The sequence below is a fragment of the Garra rufa genome, unplaced genomic scaffold (genome assembly GCF_049309525.1).
Source record: "Garra rufa unplaced genomic scaffold, GarRuf1.0 hap1_unplaced_007, whole genome shotgun sequence".
Classification (NCBI taxonomy): domain Eukaryota; kingdom Metazoa; phylum Chordata; class Actinopteri; order Cypriniformes; family Cyprinidae; genus Garra; species Garra rufa.
In genome coordinates, this window is record NW_027394282.1 from 1074916 (window position 1) to 1093380 (window position 18465).

General features: G+C 39.3%; 1 long non-coding RNA gene across 1 annotated transcript in view; it reads right to left on the reverse strand.

The window, feature by feature from the left end:
* LOC141313332 (uncharacterized) overlaps positions 1 to 5012 on the reverse strand; it is an 88497-nt gene extending 83485 nt beyond the window's left edge. Inside the window, exons 1-2 of the long non-coding RNA XR_012349410.1 lie at positions 4208 to 5012; positions 4041 to 4122 (exon numbers count right to left, since the gene is read on the reverse strand). This is a non-coding gene — a long non-coding RNA (uncharacterized lncRNA). The remainder of the gene's footprint in view (positions 1 to 4040; positions 4123 to 4207) is intronic.
* Positions 5013 to 18465: the final 13453 nt, after the last annotated feature.

An 18465-nucleotide genomic window follows, 5' to 3' on the forward strand; every position in this document is an offset into this window, starting at 1 on the left:
AATTGGAACAGCAGCATACTAGATAGCGTCGCTCAACATGCTTACTAAAATTAACTTAACTGTATATTTTTATTTTTTTATCTTATTGTATTAATCATGTTACCTTGTACCTAATATGATATTAAACAACTGCCTCTTCTGTGGTTCAGGGATCATTTCACTACTCTGATTATATTTACATCGTTTTAAAATAAAATAAAATAAAATAAAATGTGAAACAACGGTCCGTTTTTTTTAAATATATTTTAAATAGCGGAAAAAAACGTTGGGAAGTTGATGGATGTTGTGAGGAAAAAATAGACACTAGACAAAAGAAAAGTGAAACAAGTAAATTAATTAATGAATTAATCAATCAAATGGTTTGACAGTTTGGGATTGCCATTGCAGTTGGTATACTTTACCAAGATGCTGAAGAGGAGGCTGCCGAACTGAGGACAAGAATACCTCAAAGAGTAGCCAGGATGCAGCGGAGGATGCAGAAAAGACGTGCCTCTCTTTGTATCTTTCTCTAATTATTGTTTCTTCATTATTTCATATATCTAAATAAGAAGTAATAATGTTTGAATATATTATATTCTTATTAAATAACATTTCCAAGAGGTATCTAATATATATATATATATATATATATATATATATATATATATATATATATATATATATAAAATAAATAAGAATATTTGTTGTCAGCCACTTTAACAGTGTAAATTCACTGTTTGAACATTAACACTGCACATAAAGGTAAGTAACTGAAATAATGATTAAATTCAAATGTGTTGTGCTTAAAAATTAAATACTGTACTGTAGTTAAATGTAAACAAGTTTTACTCAAGTAAAGATCAAGGCTTAAACCTAGTCCTAGACTAAAATGTAAATATGAGCTATTTCAGCTGAAAGAAAAAATATATCAGTGCCTTTTTTTTTCTCAAGATGCATACCAGTAAAACATTTTTTTTCTAAGCATATTTATAAAAAAACAAAAACATAAATGTTCTAACTGAACTATGAGCTAATCCAGGCTTAGTCCAAGCCCTATTTGTGAAACCAGGCCATAGTGTTTCAACATTAATTTTTTTTTTTCAATTTAGTGATACCTCTGCATACCAATAGCTGGAGTACCACTAGTGGTACTTATCCACACTGATATAGACTACAACTTTTAGACTCGGGGACGCCATTGTGCTAGGGCTTATCAATAAATGAAGCAACAAGCAACAGTAAAAACATTCTTAATTTATATATTATCTGTATATCTTTACAGGAACAAAGTCCCACACAAAGGTATTCACAAGTCAATGACCAAGTACCTATCCTGGTTAAGTTTTTTTCTGGAGAGGATTTAAAACCAGCCTTCAGGCTCTCCAAGAAAAGCATCAACATGCTAATCCGGATGCTGCCCCATCAAAAAGCCCATGGATGGAGCCATGAAATTGAAGTGCTGGTAACAGTTTATTGGCTGGCCTGTGGAGCGTCCTACAGGGTCACTTCAGACACCTTCAGCATGCCACTTGCAACAGTCTGTAGGACTGTTCACAATGTTGTGGAAGAGATGATGACAATCCTCCACAAAGTTATTCACTTTCCAAAGGCAGAAGAGATGGAGGAGGTGGGGGCCAGCTTTGCTCGCCTTGCTGGCCACGAGGCATTTCGCTGTGTCACTGGTGCCATCGACGGGTGCCACGTCAGGATTCTTCCTCCTGCAGAGCCACAAAAAAAGTGTTATAAGTGTATAAATTGAAAGCTTTTTCCTTCCATCATTCTTCAGGGCACCTGTGATGCCAAGGGTGCATTTATAGATGTGTACATTGGCAATCCAGGATCTGTCCATGATGCCCTTGTCCTGCGCAGATCACCCATGTATCAGCAGGCTCTGTATCCACCAGCTGGACACTGTCTCTTAGGAGACGGTGGATACCCATGCCTGCAGCGTCCCATTGCAATTATGACCCCGTACCGCCAGCCTGTCGCAGGTATGATGACTAATTTTTGTCTCAGACACACACACACACACACACACACACACACACACACACACACACACACACACACACACAAACATAATATACCAAAGAGTGTTACTATTTTAACTTTGTAATACACCACACATTTTCTACACATTTTCTGATTACCAGGCCAGGTTGAAGCCCGATACAACAGGCATCACGCTCTGGCTAGAAACATCATTGAGCGCACCTTCGGGATGTTAAAGACACGCTGGCGTGCCATTTTCTTGAGAGCCTTGGAGATCAGGCCACTGTTTGCCCCAAAGTTGATTGCTGCCTGCTGCATCCTCCACAACATTTGCATGATAGGAGGTGATCTCCTGGATGAGGAAAGCCATGGGCAAGACGGCAGCGAGGATGACGTGGAGAACGAACCAGTGGATGAAAGGGACCTATCAGGGAATCATCTCCGAGGACGTCTTGCAGCTCAGCTATCTTCTCCTGAGGGACTGCCTGCTTGTCTGAATGAACATGACTACATATAGACAGTAGCCTAAACCTTTCCAGATGTTGCCATGTTTACTAAAAGATGAAAAAACAGTTTAACAAAGTGTACACATTAGATCAAATATAAAACATTTTTATAAAGATAGGTATGAATATATAGGTAAGCAGAGCAGATATATATATATATATATATATATATATATATATATATATAAAGAAAGATAAATGTTTTTTTTTTTTTTTTGATGTTGGTATGTTCTTCTTGAGGTTTAAACTGCATGACTGTAATAGTAAACAACTGCAATAAAAAATGCTATATCATTTGTGTTTTGTTGTAAATATAAAGAATACAGTTGCTACATGAATAAATTGCCTAGATAGAATTCAAAACATTTATTCATTTTTAATTTATTTAAAGCAGATTCATTTATTTAAGACATTTAACTAAAACATATTTTTTTAGAATTTGTTGACAAGTTTTTCAAAAAGAGACAGGTATCTCTCTGCTCTGGCTGTTGCTGCCCTCTCCTTCTCTTCTTCCCTCGCCACTGCCTGTCTTTCCCTTTCCTCTTCCCTCTCAGCCTGTTCTTTCAGAAAATCAAGGAGAGCCTGGCTGTCCCTCGACGGCTGACTACTGCTCTTGGCTTCATCAGAAGGGGGCTGGCGTGCTGACTGAGCCACCTGTAGTGGCAGTCAGGTTTGATGTGACAACCAGGGGCAGACTGATTGAGTGCTGCCCCTGGAGTGCTGCATCCATGGCAGTGTACCACTACCGGCCTCTACCCCTTTCCCTGTAGGTGGGTCCCTAAGCTCCTGAAATATCTGACATACCCATATGTTGTTTCAAACCAGTAATTTATTGATTGATTGATTGACTGATTCACTCTACACAAAGGAAGATGTTTTGAAGAATATTTGTGACCCTGGACCACAAATTAGTCCAGTTGCTGGGGTATATTTATAGCAATAGGCAAAAATACATTGTATGGGTCAAAATCATTGATTTTTATTTTATGGTAAAAATCATTAGGAAATTACATTAAGAACTTCATTTGGACAACTTTAAAGGTGATTTTCTCAATATTCAGATTTTTTGCACCCTCAGATTCCAGGTTTTCAAACACCAGATATTGTCCTATCCTAACATACATCAATGGAAAGCTTATTTATTCAGCTTTCAGATGATGCATAAATCTCGATTTTGAAAAATTGACCCTTATGACTGGTTTTGTGATCCAGGGTCACATTTGTTAATTAAACAGTTTGGGGGCACCAGACTTCTTTAGTATGAAAAAATTTATATTAGAAATCAGTGGTACCTCAGAACTGTTTGGTTACAAATATTCTTAACAATATCTTCCTGGGTAGAGCAAAAAAAAAATGTATACAGGTATGGAACAACTGGGGGAGTAAAGGACATAATTTTAATTTTAGGGTGAACTATTCTTTTTATCATCTCAAAATAAACTATGCAAGATAAAATGTAATGGCCTATGCATCCATGATAACTTTCATATAAGACCAGTTAGTCTTTACACAAATCTTGGTATGGGTCTTTCGGTAACAGAAGCAGAGGAACAGGCAGATTACCTTGTATTTGTCTTTCAGATTGCTCCATTTCGTCTTGGCCTGTTTGGCCGTTATGGCCAAACCAGAAGTGGAAACAAAGTGCCTAGACAAAATAAAAATAGAGATTGACATGACATAAACCTTCAGACATGCAGGGAATGATACAAGCAATCAAAATCAATACTCACTCCCATCCACTTTTGCAGGAGTTGCGCCTCCCTGTGAAAAGACTGAGAAGAATTTTTATTATATTCTGACATCGCGATTCAATTGAAGATTATTCGATCTGTGTTTGTCACACAATAAAATGATTTACATGGTCAGATTCTTGAGAATGAGCACTTTCTTGTGATAAATGACTTGTCTGTTTTGTGAAAAATATAAGAAAAACACATTCTTTGTAATAATTCTTCACAATCATTAGGCGGAAATTTGTGTGGAACAACATAAATTCTAAGCATCATTTTACTACTTTATGTATCAAGTTATGGTATTCCTCGTAAAGAGGAGACTCTAAGCTTTCAAATGAGATCACATATGGGCTGATACTATATGAGGAAGGTCATGTAAATGAAGCATCAACATTTTGAAACAATTTTGTTTCAAATGAGTTTAAGAGGTTTAAAAAAAAACAAGTTTTAAGCAACCATTATAGTGGTCAGTGTTCGCATTAGTTGGGCTCTTGACCCTTAAATCTTCAATATTATTATTATAGTCTTGTTTGGCTGCTGTATTTGAGTTAAAACAGCCAGACATAAGCTCATGTCATCAGGTGATGATTATGTTTTAACATATTCATTGTTTGACGTGAATCACCTAGTGTCTAATCTCTTTAGTTTTTTTTCCCCTGTTGTAATAGCCGTGACTAGTGATGGGTCATTTTTGAACGATTCGTTCATTTTGAACGAATCTTTATGTGACTCGTGAAGAACGAGTCGTCTCGGGGAATGATTCGTTCAGTCGCGCATGCGCAATTGCGCAACTATGAACGAAGGACTCAAACCCGAAGACTCGAGAGATGAACTAATCAATTCTGTTTCCGGCTCCAGCAGCATAGGTTAAGCGTATGGGGTTGTCACGTGATGAACGAACGACTCGGACCCGAAGACTCGAGAGATGAACTAATCAATTCTGTTTCCGGCTCCAGCAGCATAGGTTAAGCGTATGGAGCCGTCACGTGATGAACGAACGACTCGGACCCAAAGACTCGAGAGATGAACTAATCAATTCTCTTTCCGGCTCAGACTGCGTTAGTTAAGCTTATATAGGTTTGTCACGTAATGAACGAACGACTCGAACCCGGACAGATAGAAGTGAGGGAGCTAATCATGAAGACCCAGGTAAACAATGCATAAATCATTTGTTTCTAATAGCTTATAGTTTTGTCTTGTTTGTAGTGTGATCAACGTTATATAAACGTGTATGAGCATTACATGTGAAGTAAAACGTAGCTTTTTAATTATATTTTGGTAAAATGAACGAAATGACTCGAAAAAAGATTTGTTCATTTTGCTGAACGAGACTCAAAGATCCGAGTCGGTAAAATGATCCGAACTTCCCATCACTAGCCGTGACAACGCACAGAAGATCCAGTGCTTCCTATACATTTTGGAAAGATTTTTTTTACGACCTGTTTAAATATAAAAAAAAAGTGTTTCACAAAGGCACACATAGACATCAAGAACCAGCCCATGAATCTCAACTATGGTGACAAAGGCATATTCAGGTAAACAGATCAACTCTGAACTCTCATCATTTATTCATGCCGCAATGCATGATGGGAGTCATGGATGAGTTCTGATTGGCTACAACACGCTTTTTGATGGTCACCATTGTTGTGATGCTCACGCTGATTCTTCATGTCTGTGTGTCTACATTAAAATAAACTCTTTTTTCATCATCTGTCTGATTATGCCAAAACCGATTGTTCTTTTGTTCACAGTTTCTTGTAGTCTGTAAGGAAATCATATGTCAAATACTCAAGTCACTATATGATGATTATGTCAAACACAGTCAATGCCACCTGATGACTTCTGCTCTTGGCTTGTCTGGCTGTTATAACTCAGTAATTGCAGCAAAACAAGACCTAATGTTGAAGATTTAAAGGTCCACTGAAGTGCCTTGAAACACGCAGCGTTATTCTATGTGGTGACATACTTTTAACTGAAACAAAAACATCGCCCAGCCCCGTCCGCTAATTTTGAATACCCAATAGCGTTCCATTAATATCTGCTCGGGCCAGAGCCTTTGAGCTCGGTAAAGCCGCATTTGTAAGCTTATGACAGCCACAGACTAATAAATTACCCCACAGATTCAATATGAAACACTTGCTAAAACGAAATAGTGATCATAATCATGCTGAGGCTGTGTAGTTTAATACATCCCTGTCACACGGACGGACTGAGACGTGCGGATCCATTTGCAGCATTTTATTCAGGCAAACAAACACAAAGGGGCAGGCAGAAATCGTGGTCAAATACAGGCAGAAGGTCGGGGCTGGCAGCGAGAATCAAACACGGGAGGGAGTCCAGGAATCAAACACGGGAAAACAAACACGGGAAGAAACGCTCAGAAATGCAGCTGTGTGTGTGAGTGGCATATAAGCTGTCCGTGTGATGAGCTGCAGGTGTGTGTGTGTGAATGAGCTGCAGGTGTGAGCAGTGATCAGTGCAGTGAGAAACAGGGAGCAGGTGAATGCAGTGATTAGTGCAGTGGCTTGTGGGGAATGAAGTCCATGATGTGTAGTGCAAGAGTTAATGACAGGACGACTCAATTCGTGACAGAGCCCCCCCGGGCAGACAGGAATCTCAGGACGGCTGGACGGAACCAGCGGAGGCTCTGGAAGACTGGGCTGAACCAGCGGAGGCTCTGGAAGACTGGGCGGAACCAGCGGAGGCTCTGGAAGACTGGGCTGAACCAGCGGAGGCTCTGGAAGACTGGGCGGAACCAGCGGAGGCTCTGGAAGGCCGGGCTGAACCAGCGGAGTCTCTGGAAGGCCGGGCTGAACCAGCGGAGGCTCTGGAAGGCCAGGCTGAACCAGCGGAGGTTCTGGAAGGCCGGGCTGAACCAGCGGAGGTTCTGGAAGGCCGGGCTCAACCAGCCGAGGCTCTGGAAGGCCAGGCTGAACCAGCGGAGGCTCTGGAAGGCTGGGCTGAACCAGCGGAGGCTCTGGAAGGCCGGGCTGAACCAGCGGAGGCTCTGGAAGGCCAGGCTGAACCAGCGGAGGTTCTGGAAGGCCGGGCTGAACCAGCGGAGGTTCTGGAAGGCCGGGCTCAACCAGCCGAGGCTCTGGAAGGCCAGGCTGAACCAGCGGAGGCTCTGGAAGGCTGGGCTGAACCAGCGGAGGCTCTGGAAGACTGGGCTGAACCAGCGGAGGCTCTGGAAGGCCAGGCTGAACCAGCGGAGGTTCTGGAAGGCTGGGCTGAACCAGCGGAGGCTCTGGAAGACTGGGCTGAACCAGCGGAGGCTCTGGAAGACTGGGCGGAACCAGCGGAGGCTCTGGAAGGCCGGGCTGAACCAGCGGAGTCTCTGGAAGGCCGGGCTGAACCAGCGGAGGCTCTGGAAGGCCAGGCTGAACCAGCGGAGGTTCTGGAAGGCCGGGCTGAACCAGCGGAGGCTCTGGAAGGCCAGGCTGAACCAGCGGAGGCTCTGGAAGGCCGGGCTGAACCAGCGGAGGTTCTGGAAGGCTGGGCTGAACCAGCGGAGGCTCTGGACGGCTGGACGGGAGACCAGCTGCTCGAGCCGACAACAGCGGTGGGTCCTCCACGCTAGACACCAACCACCTTGAGACAGAATGGACCTGATGAAGTGCAGATGTAGCGACCATCTTGGCGACAGGCTCTGGCGTGGCGACCATCTTGGCGACAGGCTCTGGCGTGGCGGCCATCTTGGCGACAGGCCCCGGCGTGGCAGCCATCTAGTGAGCGGACTCTGGAAGGGCGGCCATCTTGTGAACAGGCTCTGGAAGGGCAGCCATCTCGTGCAGTGACTCAGAGCTGGCGGCCATCTTGTGCAGTGACTCTGGACTGTGTTTACGTGTGTGTGTGTGTTGTATTTGCATAGCGTTTGAAAGCTATTTCACTAATATTTCATATAAGTTCTACCCTCCATCTACCTCCATCCCTCCACCCCCCATCTCTACCGATTTTTCCTTACCTTTTTCTAGATCGAGACTGTTAAGGAAGCAGACTGACAAGACAGGTAAGTGAAAACGTAATAAGGTTTATTGATTTGCAGCAGAGCAATGTAGAAGATGACGTGCAGAACCAGGTAAGTGAACTGTCCAGAAGTTAGATGTAGAATGGATGTTAGACGGATGGCTGAAGTAGTACTTTTCCCTCTTTGCAGGAACGAAGATCGGAGGATGTCGAAGGAAGGACTGGATGCAGACTTATGGCACACACGCACACTGGAGGCGGTGATCTGCTGGCGAGACAGACTGGACTGGGAATAGACGACAAGACAGGTAAGTAGTCACAGGTAAGTATTCAGAGTAAACTCGAGAACTTGGATGGAGTCCTGAGTGAGTCCGCTTTTGGATTAACGAGCCCGGACAATGGTGACTGTGTGTGGTGTGCTTATATGGGTGCCGTGATGATTGCGTGCAGGTGTGACTGATTAGTATTCAGGTGAGAGCGATCTTTGGGTGAGTGAGGTGGAAGAACCTGGCCAATCCGTGACAGAGACTGCCAATTACCATACTGCTGGCGAGTGTGATATCGTGGTCCATGAACTTCGCTGGCAGATGAGGATGGCATCGTTTGCCTGTTATTGATGCTTTGTACGCCAGAAGTCGATGGCCTAAACAAAGTATGCAATTCAGACTCTGTTTCTGACTGCAGTTGACCGGAAGGCGATACATTAAATTCAACTGAATTAGCAATTGATCTTATAATAGTGGGCGAAGCAAGAACATTTAGCAAAATGCTAATTGCTTCAGTTGTAGCACAATCCCTATCCATCATTGCAACCGCAGCAAATAGGCAGGTTACTTCTGGTTACGCTCAAACGGCTTCCGTTTGCACTGAAAAATCCACGCACATCCACGCATTTTGTTCATAGGTGTATATGCAAGGATCAAGATTGTATGTACATGCAAGTATGTATAGGTGTGTCTGCATGCAGCGAGTTTATATAGTTATATAGTTTTTTGTTGTTGTAGGTGTATATGCATGGATCGAGTTCAAATGTATAAGCGTGTGTGTCTGGGTGTATGCTCGTCTCAAGTTTGTGTATATGCAAGTTATTCACAAGTGTTTATGCATTCTTTACTAACATAAGATGTATTGGTGTGGATTTCATATATATATATTTGAACATCCAATAGTATACATGTATATGTGAGTAAATTATAGGTGTATATGCATGTGTTTTGTGTATGTATTGATAAGCAAAGTTTGATTTAAATCCTACGTGGCGCCTCATAGACCCATTATTGATGACTGAGTATAAAAACTCACAATAATTAAGCACTAAATTAGCATTTAAGAATGATTTAATGTTACACTGAAAACTTTACCATCAAAGGAATAAATTCAACTTTAAAATACATTAAAATAGAAAACAGCTGTTGTAATTAAATAAATTAAAAACTATTTATATTGTATTTAATTCTAATAATAATTATAGTATAAATATTACTGTTTTACTGTATTTTTTATCAAATAAATGCAGCCTTGGTGAACATAAATGTCTTTCCTCTTGGAGTCACGATTGGTCAGCAGCTGAACCCACAGGAATATTTACTAATTATGTATTTTTGAGTCTTCAAAGATTACCCAAAGATAAATAAATAAATCAAATTTCCTCACAATAAAAATGATAAATCAGCAACATTATATGACAGGTGATCATTTTTATTCAACACATCATGTAACATTTCAAACAGTACATCAATTACTGTTATGACAAATATAATGACTTAGAAATATGGCATACATAAAAATAAAATAATAACATAAATAAATACATAAAGTGTGCCATTCTTATAAGATCAAATTTCCTGCTGTATTGCGGTGACGGATAAAAGAAAAAAATAATAATACACATAAAACTAAAATCTAAAAAATGTCAGTAAAAGTACATTGCAAAAAACTAAAAACGAAAGTTTTCAGAATAGCAAACAATGATCACGGATCAAAAAATAATAAGTGTACATCAAAAATGTATTGAATGTAATGTTTCTTACTCTCAGTGCTCTCAGACATTGTCTGCTAATATTTCGATTTATTCGTATGCTTCTGCTGTTTGTCACTAGGCTTTTGTTTCTACGTTTTGCACTTGCTTTTCCGAATGTGGCGGTTAGAGTTTGATGTAAATCAGGGCAGGGCTTAAGCGTCATCACTGGTCCACCAGTTCTAGATTGACAGTTCCTCCTCGAGCCAATCAGTCGAAGAGGGGCGTCAACGTCACTCCACGCGCCTCATCAGCTGCCGATGCTCGCTGTTCACTTGCAGGTGAAAATGGCCATCCGTCAGCTGGGGACATCTTTCCATGCAGCACACTGTGTCTGTCTGTCTGTCACTGATGTACGTCTGACTGGCCATCCATTAACATTGAACCAAACTATCCTAGCCATAACCCGTCGCCATTATCTTCACCATCTTTAGTCTACGTTCACATCGTGAAAGGGAGCAGCCAGTCGGCCATATTGGCGGCACTGAAAGTAAACAATACCACTGAACCAAATGAAACTCGCATATTTCCCCAATTATTGCTGCTGAAAATGGTCAGTTATTGTCATGTTTTAGGCTGTGCTAATCGGTCGAACCGGGAAAAACATTTGGAGTATTATAGACTGACAAAATTTAAACTCTGTCTGAGTAACAAAAAGTGTTTGTGGTTGGCCAAACTGAACTAGAATTTCTTGGACAAAAAAACTTGATAACATTCATGTTTGTTCGTATCATTTCCAGTCTAGGAGTTAAAATATTAGTCTAATATCTTAATTAAAGGGGTTTGAACTAGAACATGCTCTCATGTTTGGTTCAAAAAACGCATTATTTTTGACATAATTTACATTATTACAATATCTTTCTCCCAAACCTGGCACAAATGCCTGGATTAGTTCTGTTTTTGATGAAGGCCAGACACAGTACTGCCACGCCTCACATCACACACTGACTCAAATTCAAAAAGGGAAAAAGCATAATTAACCCTTTCATACTACGTATCTTAACTTTAGTTCATCAAAATATTGTGCCCTTTCCTGCTCACTAAGTCCATCTCTCTGTGATTTAGCTGCTTCCACGTGATTTTGTGTGGTTTAGACAGCATAAATTAGCAGAACAACCTATTTAGTAGTACATTTACTACTTGCAATCCATGCTGTTGTTTACATCCGAGTATCACCAATATGGCCGCGCATCCGGTTAACTGACCAAATCGTGACATGAATTCAAACCCACTCTTGAATAATACACTTTATTCCTCACTAAATTAATCATCCATTTAAATCAATGATTTAATTAAATGTCTTACTCTAAAAATAATAACTTGCTGCCACTTACTGGCTGTTTTACTTACTGACTTACTCATATACTCACTGTATTCAAACTTTATATATTTAAAACATCTATATAATAGTTATAAGGAATTACATATGTAGCTATGTAAACAAATAAATCATTGTGTTTATCAAATGCACGTGCCTCTGTAACTGCTTCTCTGTAAAACTATAGACCAATTTAGAGTAGATCTCACAGTTAAGTCACTTGCAGCTGTGCGCACAGTGGTTGCAGAAAAACACCGGAAAAAATAAGTATTTCTGTGCCTTTTGATGTCAAAATCTGAATGCAAATCATTTTTATACAACACTGTCATCAAGACGCCATTTGAAGCTAAACGCAGATGTTTAAATGGACAAACTATGGATGAAAACTGCTTACTTTACTTTTAAACCATGAATTTGATTTAAACAATAGGTCTACATAATATTCACATGTTGTTAACAGGGGGCATATTGTATTAGCCCTACAGTTACAGCATGAAATATTATTTAAACATATTACTATTAACATTTTTACATAACATTTATTTATTTTAATCTTACAATTCAGCCTTTTTTTTGCAAACGCAAGTTTATATCTACTAATTCGGACTTTATAACTTGATTTAAAAAAAAATAAAGAAAGAAAGAAATAGTGAGTTTTCTGCTGCCAGATGGGCTCTACCCATAAAAAAACATCATCCCTGTTTCGGATCTGTAAGACTATCCCACTATCTAAGGTCGATTTTGTTGAATATCAGTGCTTATCGATGAGTGACAAGCTCTTGTAATGATCTGAGGACATTTTAAAAATAACATCTAATCAATATAATCTATAATTGTTTTCAAATCAAACTATTTTGTACCGTATCCATGTAGTTCTCCAGCCATAAAAGCTATCTCTCCCGAATTTACAAACCTATAATTGGTCTATAGTTTTCAGTGATCAGTTAGCCGAGTCATTGCATAAGCATTACATTCATTCATAATTAATTAATTTACTCATTTAAGGCGTATGGGTTGCCAGACTGGCATACAGCAGTAACAGGCAGGAAAGGAATAATTGACGACGGGGCGTTGAGACGAAGCAGAGTTGCCGTTACACCTCGGGTGTGCATTATTTTCATTGAATTCAACGGACCGAAGTCAATTAACCGACGACAAACTGGCCCATGTACGCAGATATCCATGCCTTCCTGTGTTTGTGTATTTAACTGCAACACGCACATCACGCAGCCTTTAACCCAGAAGTGTCAGCATGCAGTTGAGGTGGGCTATGAAAAAATGACGAAACCAGTGGTCGAACACTGAAAATAATAGTCGCTATGATGCACCCGTATGCTGCACTTTTAGCCGTATTAATTAAAAATGTTTGGAATCTTTATGTGAAGATGCTTAAATAAATATGTTCATAAAGCATTAATGTATATATTTACTTATAAAGCTTGTTGCAGTGTATGAGTATAGTTGTTTAGTTAACTGTGTTGTACATGCAACTGACTTTCAAAAATAGTAATGCGCCCCAGTAGAGCTTTGGGTCTAGCGCTGCCCCTGGTCTGTGCGTCTATCAAAAGAGATCGACAGCAGTGTCTCTACTAATAGTGAAACTAAGTTCATTTTCTTCAAGACCACTTTGTGTGTGATAGCTGTCATGTAGTCTTTAAGTTGTTATGCGTATGCTAACATGTGTGTAACTGTATGTGTGTGCGTCTGTGAGGGAGAGAGTATGGGAGAAATAACAGATGTGTTTTCCGTACATAATAAAACGTAATTTTTTGGCAAAAATCATCATTTTATCCTATTGTTTACTGTGTTTGGATTTTTGGTGATTTTGCTGTTTTAGGCTGTAAGGACCTTTGAAATAACTGAAATCGTGTGGTAAAGTGATATAGACATGTAATGCAGTTAAGTGTTGCCTGGAACTACGTTCGCCGTGTGTTTCTCTGAAAATAATGCACACCTCCAGAACGTCCGTCTGCCCCGCAGTATAAACACATAAACGCCTTATTCAACCAGCCGCCATTTTGAATCGAAACGAGGCTGTGAGGGATAGCAGTCCAGCAGCTTCCACTGTGGCGTATTGTTGCGTACGGCGATTGCCAATCGTATAGCCGTAAAATAATACATCATTTCACAATTTATAAAGGGCCATAGAATGCATTGAAACAATATTATAAATTGTTCTCTGATATCTACATAGAAGGTATATGGCAGAGGAAAGGGCAAAACATCTCCAGAAATGGTTTAACTGCTCCATTTACAACCCTAGGATTTGTCCCTAGAATCAAATGCTCTGTTATTGCCTTATTTGGAATATTTGTGAATATTAATGAGGAGGTCTGCTCTGATTGGCTGTTTCACAGAGCTGCTCATCTCAGTAGCTGCCACATAAAGGAAATATTTATTTAACTATGGAGCTTTAATATGCGGTTTGTTGAATCTGCCGTTTTGAATCCACTACATTTTACTCTCTCTATTGTGATGCATGTGCTCTGTGTAACGTTATACTGCAGCCACACAAGCACTTACCACACAAGATTAGATGCTGTCAGCGGTGAATAGGATCTATAAATCATTCAAAGAGATGACCTATTTTCCAGTGGTCTTTTGCAAACACCAGATTTATATAAGAAGGAGGAAATGGTGGTGTTTGAGACTCATGTGTGTCATGTCCATGTACTCAACTGTTATTATTCAACTATGCCAAGGTAAACAGTTTTCCATTCTATGGCACCTTTAACAGGACAACAAGCTCCAGAAAACATGGATTGTTCGACGGGACATATGTGACCCTGGACCACAAAAGGTTCAATTTTACAAAACTGAGATGTATACATAATATGGAAGCTCAATAAATAAGCTTTCTATTGATATATGGTTTGTTAGGATAGGACAATATTTGGCCGAGACACAGCTATTTGAAAATCTGCAATCTGAGGATGCAAAAAAATCTAAATACTGAAAAAAAGTTGTAAATTAAGTTCTTAACAATGCATATTACTAATCAAAAATTACATTTGATATATTTATAGTATGAATTTTACAAAAATCTTCATGGAACATGATCTTTACTTAATTTCCTAATGATTTTTGGCATAAAAGAAAAATCAATCATTTTGACCCATACAATGTATTTTTGACTTTAGCTACAAATATACCCCAGCGACTTAAGATTGGTTTTGTGGTCCAGGGTCACATATTGCCTAACTTTCAGGCAACAATATTGCATTTATTTAGGAAAATGACTGTGGAAACTAGCCTGTTGGCTCGCTGTCCTCTAAACGCTTCTGATATCTGAATATTATTTTGCGATTACGGCAAACCAATAAGTAAATGTTATCTTTTGATCTCTTTGCATAAAAATAAAAAACTATCTATCTACTATCTAATATAAAAACTTTCTACCCACTGTTTTTTGTATGACTTAACACGTCTGAAAAAGGCTTACGTCCTTTCTTTGTCCTGTGGAAATTTGTGAAATGATATATTCTCTATTTTTATGACTAAACCATCTACATCTCGGTACGCAACAATACGCCACAGTGGATGCTGCTGGACTGCTGTCCCTCACAGCCTTGTTTTCGATTCAAAATGGCGGCGGGCTGAATAAGGCGTATAACAGTGTCTTGTGTGGAAAGATGTTTCCCCAGCTGACGGTTATCCATTCACCTGCGCAAGTGAACAGCAAGGTGAGCGTCGGCAGCTTAATGAGGTGCGCTGGAGTGACGTTCGACGCCCCTCTTCGACTGACTGGCTAGAAGAGGAGCTGTCAATCTGGAACTAATGAACCAATGATGACGCTTGAGCCCGCCCTGATTTACATGAACCTCCAACCGCAACATTTGGAAAAAAAGGGTACAGAACAAGGAAACAAAAGCAAAGTCAAAAACAGAAAGCACAAAAACAGAAATATAACCAAGCAGAATGTTTTTGTCTGCAAGTCAGATCATTTTGCATTAATATTTCAGTTTTGCGCAGCATGATTTTGTGTTCAAAGTTTTGATTTACGCATATTATTTTTCGATCCGTGACCATTGTTTGCTATTCTGAAAACTATGCTTTCATTTTAAAATGTTGTGCAATACATTTTACTAGTTTTTAAATATAAGTTTCACGCTTATTATTTTTTTATCCATGACTTGCAATACATTTAGAAGAAATTTGACCCCATACATACTGGAAATTCTTGGACCACGATGACAGTTGACAAGGCATTTTGGGACTGTCCAGGTGCTAGCAAGGCTTTCCAGCTCCAAAAGACACTAAGGCATGGATGGCTGGCCATTCACATCAGCTGAAGGAAGATAGAGCAAAATCTGTGGCTTAAACCATGAATGGAGAAGGATTTCATCCAATCCAATCCACCGGCTTGGCTCTTGCTGCAGGAGATGTCGAATCAGATCAGCAGCAATCTGTGCAAAAAGATGAGGGACAGAGTCAGGTTACAAACTTTAACTTCACACCTGAGGATATCTTTGAAATAAGCTAAAAATTTGACTGTTCTAGACTATCCACCTTTGTCTTCGCGTATGAATTTGTAAAGTTTATTGGTTTGGCTTCTGGTCTCATCTGCATCCAGATATTTTTTTTTGCTACTTGTTATTGCAAATTGGTGTGTCTTAACGTATTATTTTAATGTATTATCTTAATTTTGAACACACTAGGTTAAAGTGCAAACAGTGCACATTGTAATTCTTCTCATTATTTCCCTGTAGTGGATAATAAACCAGAAGTGTCACCCCTAGGCTGAGAAAAAAAGTTTTAATTTTAATTAGTTTCCCACTTTACAATTGGTCTTTTTTTGTAGTAAAGAATGCCATCTTACCGTCTGACAATTCAGGCTCAAACCATTTATCCCGACCTATTTCCAGCAGGTCCTTCTTTTTGGGAAAGTGTCCGCACAACATTACGAACAGGACCACTCCCAGAGACCATACAGTAGCAGGTTTCCCATGAGAGACCAAGAGGTGTAGGATGAGCAGGCTAGAGAAAAGATCATTTTTAGGATTGTTAGATGAAAGCGTTATACAGTTTACATCCCCATTTCAGAATCTGTCAAATGTTATTTATTTTATCAAAACAAGATGGACCATACATAATGTGTGTTATTCTTCATTTAGCACAGACCTCAATAAGATATTTTGCATAAAAGATGTTTGCATATAGTTCCTGAGAAATAGTTGAATTTATAAAAAATGAAGCCGTTCAAAAGTTTACATCCCTTTGATTCTCATCCCTTGTTTGTTCTTGTTGTTTAAATACAAAGAATTTGTGGAACCTGAAGGATTTTTCTGAAGAACAGCACACAGTTGAACAGGACAAAAAAGACTCATAAACAATCACTAAACAACAAAAGCTGTGGATCGTTCCAGTAGCAACATGGTATTCAGAAACAAGTGAATGTAAACTTTCAAACAAGGTCATTTTTGTAAATTCAACTGTCTTGTGGACTATATGCAAACCTTTGTTATATGAAATCTCTTATTCACGTTCAGTGCTTAATAGATACGATCCCTCTTATTTTGGTAAAATCATTAACATTTTGCAGATTCTGAGGGAGATTTGAACTTTTGACATCAACTGTAGTAAATATAGATTCAGTTCAGTCTTCGACATACTGTTATGAAAAAGGTAGCCTACTTACAGTGTTGATGCAATCCATGTTCTTCATCTTCTTCACAAATTTTATTGCCACCTGTTCAAAAACAAAAAAGTGGTTCAAATTTCCATTTCAACATGTGGACGTGTGATCCAACAGGACTTGAAATGCACAGGACGATACCTCAAGGCCGTTCTCCAAGCGCTTCCCTCGCCAAGCATTCGGCTGACTTCATATCGAGTCAATATGTTCTGCTGATTGGAACGAGGATCCTGAAGACCATCGTCTGCTACAGCACAGTTAATGTCCCGCAAAACACTTTGGTCTAAAAAATTGAAAAAATTGGGCTGGTGGTAATAACTGCCTGCTTGGTTTCATCTGCGTTTAAATCTTGGAATAAAAATCAGTTTCCAGCCTCAATCCTCAATGTGGATTTTAGCTTTTGGTAATTCATTCCACATCATTCTAATTTCTAATAAAGTCCTTATTAATGGTGACCCATATTTACTGTGTGCTGTAGAGATCTTGATGCTCAGAGTTGAAGAGTTGATTGATTCACCATCAGCGCTTCTCTCGTCTTCTGGTGCCATAGTTTGGTCCTGCACTTGCTGAGCCTGACCTGCGCTGCCTTTCGTCTCAAAACTACTCTTCCTGCTCTTTTTCTCCCGACTATCATTTCCCTCACTAACACTGGTGGACTGCACAAAAAACAGAAATCATCCACATACATAATACTTAGACAAGATTTGGCTTTTTCAGATTTCTTTCAATGTCACATGTATACAAACAAGAGCACAAAAATATGTAAACATCTTAAAAATGTGAATATATCTTCATATCTAACTTACAGTTAAGGTCAAAAGTTTACATACACCTTAGAGAATCTGCAAAATGCTTATTTTAACAATATAAGAGTACTGAGCTGAATAAGATATTTCACATTAAAGATGTTTACATATAGTACAGAAGAGAAAATAATAGTTTAAACACTCACTGATGCTCCAGAGAGAAACACTATTCTTTAAGAGTTGGGGTGAAAACTTTTGACAGAATGACAATGTGTACATTTTTTTTTTATTTTGCCTATATATATATATATATATATATATTATTTAGTACTGCCTTTCAAAAGCAGAAAAAAACAGAAGATAGGTGTTATCTATAAGACAAAATAAGTTAAATTAACTCTGATCTTCAAATGCAAAAGTTTTAATGCATTGTTTTTCCTTCTGGAGCATCACTGAGAGTTTGAACCTTGTCATAGTTGCATATGACTGAAAAGATGGATCTCAAAATCATACAGTCAATGCTGGAAAGGGTTCAAATACACAAAAATGCTGAAAAACCACAGAATTTGTGGA